The sequence below is a fragment of the Anolis sagrei genome, chromosome 3, assembly GCF_037176765.1.
Source record: "Anolis sagrei isolate rAnoSag1 chromosome 3, rAnoSag1.mat, whole genome shotgun sequence".
Taxonomy (NCBI): Eukaryota; Metazoa; Chordata; class Lepidosauria; order Squamata; family Dactyloidae; genus Anolis; species Anolis sagrei.
Genome location: NC_090023.1, coordinates 217,315,268 through 217,319,389, shown reverse-complemented (window position 1 = coordinate 217,319,389; position 4,122 = coordinate 217,315,268).

Genomic DNA, 4,122 nt, shown 5'->3' with positions numbered 1-4,122 from the left:
AGAAGGCGCCGCGGCACGGCCGGAAGGGGCGGGGCTTACGCGAAGCACACAGAGCCAGGCATTTTTAGGGCATCCTGGGGGTTGGAGCCAGGCTTTCCTTGGCTTGTTGCAGCACCTGGTGCATCATCATCACCATCATCCCACTTTGTTCTCTCTCTTTGAACTTTTCTAATGTTTTAATAGTTTTAATGGGTGCATTGGTGATATAAGTGATGCACTGGGAAATTACTGACTTTATTTGAATTTTTTATTAATTTCTCCATACAGATAACAAAACAATACAATACGAACCTTAGCCATATAAAAGATAACATCAAAAACTGATTACAATTTTTATGGCTAGGATACAGGTTCCAATTGTGCTTCCCTTTACCGTATATCCCTGTGCTGGCAGGACTGAAGACCAACAGGTCGCAGGTTCGAATCCGGGGAGAGAGCGCAGGGACATGAGAGAAACCTCCCACAAGGATGATAAAACATCAAAACATCCAGGCATCCCCTGGACAACGTCCTTGCAGACAGCCAATTCTCTCACACCAGAAGCAACTTGCAGTTTCTCAAGTCACTCCTGACACAACAACAAAAAACCCATATATCTTGATATATGGTAAATTTGTGTATTGTATGTTGTATTGTATTTTGTAATTGTTAGGCATCGAATTGTGCCTTTTGTAAGCCGCCCTGAGTCCCCCCTAGGGGGTTGAGAAGGGCGGGGTAGAAGCACCCCAAATAAATAAATAAATAGCCCCTTTAAACCCCCCACCTCACCCACCCTTACCACCCTCTTCCCACCTCCCTCCCACCTGCATCTGGGTTTACTTAAATCATTTACGTAAACATTAGTTATTTATTTAGAACATTTATACCCCGTCCTTCTCAACCTCCAATTAGTGACTCCGGATTGCTTCCAACAAGTAACTATTCAATGCCTACAAATTTATTTATTTATTATTTATGACATTTATATGCCGCCCTTCTCACCCTGAAGGAGACTCAGAGCGGTTTACAAGTAAAAACTAAATACAATATATTATATTATTATCATAGCACAATATTAATATTATATATTACATTGTACTATAACATTATACTGTAATATTATTAGTAATATTACATTTAATATAAAGCATATAATTATAATATCTCTGGCGTGGATTGGTCCATGAGGTCACGAAGAGTCGGAGACGACTGAACAAATGAACAACAAAATACAATATATTACTAAAATTATTAGTAATATATTGTATTACATTATAATATTATCAATATATATGTATAAGGAGCCCCCCAGTGGCGCAGTGGGTTAAACCGCTGAGCTGCTAAACTTGTTGATCAAAAGGTTGCAGGTTTGAATCCGGGGAGTGGTGTAAGCTTCCGCTGTCAGCCCCAGCTTCTGCCAACCTAGCAGTTCCAAGTCCAAAACACCCAGAGGGCCCAAGTTTGCCCATGCCTGATCTAGTTGCTTAAGTTATTATTTTTAAAGGCCTAATTAATACTATAACCTATTCTAAACTATAAACTCTGTATTGACTTGATGTTAATACAATAATTAAAAGGAAAATTAAGACAAACTGGAGTTAATTTATCTGGTATCTTCCAGTCCTCATGGGTGCTGGTTAACTAAGAGTCTACTAAATGCTCATATATTGATTTAGAACAGAGATTGCTTTTGTACTTCAACTCCCAGAAGCCTCCACCAGCAAGGCCAATGGTGATGGATTCTGGGAGCTGTAGTCCAAATCCCCTCCAGGACCAAAAGCCTCCAAGCAGAAGTTTCAGCCACTTCTGGCAGTGCATAGAGGTGATGCGGAAGGAACGTTGGGCTCAGGGGAGGACTTCCGCTTCGTGTCCCTCTGCCTCGTGGGCAGGCCGCCCTCTCGGCTTAGAGAAGCCGGTGACGTCACTCGGCCCCGCCCCCTCGTGGCCTCATTTTCCCGCGGTTCCAGGCTGGGCGTTTCCGGCCGCTGCCGCGTCGCTTGCTGGCTTCCACGTGGGCAGCTGCGTGGCTCCAGGCTCTGAGTCAGGCTCAGCTGCAGCTCGGCGGGAGGGAAGCCACTCTAGAATTAATCTACATTGTAGAATTAATGCAGTTTGGCACCACTTTTAATTGCCATGGCTCACTGCTGTGGAATCATAGGGAGGGGCTTGAATCAAACCCCAGCAGATATTATAATAAATAATAAAACTTTGGGTTGTAGTTTTTTCGGGCTATATGGTCATGGTCTAGACTCTAGAGACATTCTCTCCTGACGTTTCGCCTGCATCTATGGCAAGCATCCTCAGAGGTAGTGAGGTCTGTTGGAACTAGGAAAAAGGGTCATGCCATTATATGCTAATCAAGGTGGTCAGTTGAAACATTCACACCTAGCTCCAGCAGACAAGAGTCCTTTGTCCCACCCTGGTCATTCCACAGATATATAAATTCTTTTTCCTAGTTCCAACAGACCTCACTACCTCTGAGGATGCTTGCCATAGATGCAGGTGAAACGTCAGGAGAGAATGCCTCTAGACCATGGCCATATAGCCCGGAAAAACCTACAACAACCCAGTGATTCCGGCCATGAAAGCCTTCGACAATACAATAAAACTTCATACTCCGTTGCCATCACCCCAAGGGACTCGGAGCAGCTTACATGAGGCCAAGCCCAATAACATATCATAACAGAAAAGCAATAAACAAACAATACAAAGCAATACAAAATAATATAATTCACATATAACAATAACACACAGGATTTAAAAACCAGATATCAGGGTGCCACTGTAGATAGAGACCTATCAAATCCAGCTTTAAGTTCCCAGTATGGCCAAGTTGGAGCTCTAGCGTAGGCTGGTCCATGAGGTCACAAAGAGTCAGAAGCAACTGAACGATAAACAACAAATGGCCAAGTTGATGTCTATGAAAAGACCAAAAAATGGTTGTTAGAGGCATAGGATGTGGCGCAGCTGGCTGGGAGTCAGCTGCATTAAGATCACTACTGACTAAAAGGTCATGAGTTGGAAGACAGCCCAGTCGAAGTGAGCTTCCGACAAATTTGTGTAGCTTGCTGTTGACCTTTGCAGTGTTGCACCTCAGAGTAAAACCACCTTGCTTAAGACACGAAAGAACATACCAGCAGTTGTCTTTGTAGTTTTATTTAAAATAAAAGATAAAAAGTTCAAAAAGCAAAAGTTTATTTCAAAAAATCAATCCAAGGTAACATAGGCAAACAAGATCCATGAAGACACAGGCAAGGCAAAGTCCCTTAAATGCATGTCAAAGTCCTAAAACGTGAACATGAGAAGCTACAAGATAAATCCCAAAGTCTCTTGGTTAAAGCGTGAAGTTGCTCTGACACTGAGGCACATTCAGTCTGTTTAATATTCTTGAGCCAGCATGAAGGCGTTCCTATGGCCTTGGGCCTCTTTCTCTTGCCTCCCGGTGATCCTGACACTCCTTCGCACTTTCAATTCCAAGCGATCAGCCCTATCTAAATCACCGGCCCCATCGAGGTCAAATCCCTCGTTAGCTTGCTGAGAACTTTTCTCCCTTCCTACATCCTCCCTTCCTTCATCAGGCACCTGGCTCTCACTCTCAGTAGTTTCACTTTCCCCGGCATCAACCCTTGCTGTGGGAAACAACTGAACTTCTGCCCCCTGATCCTGGTTTTCCTTGTCTAACAGAGGAACATCCTTGCTTTCCATCTGACCATCCCCATCAGAATCATTGATACCATCACTCTGTGATTCCAGCTGAGTCACAACATGCAGCCCGAAAGACAGTTGCATCTGTCAAGTAGGAAATTTAGGTACCGCTTATGCAGGGAGGCTAATTTACGACACCATAAAAATCTTCAGCAAGCATTCAAAGAATGAGGAAGTGCTTCATCAATGTTTCAAATGAATGGTGAAGCGACAGCTCCTCTGGTGGCCAGAATACCCTCATGAAAAAGCTGGAATGTTAAATAGCCTCTGTGTGTCTGTCTATATATGTTGTGTGTCAATGGCATTGAATGTTTGCCATGTATATGTACATTTTAATCTGCCCTGAGTCCCCTGCAGGGTGAGAAGGACAGAATATAACTACTGTAAATAAATAAGTAAGTAATGTTCACTATAGGAGTTAATAATGGTGTGAGAAAT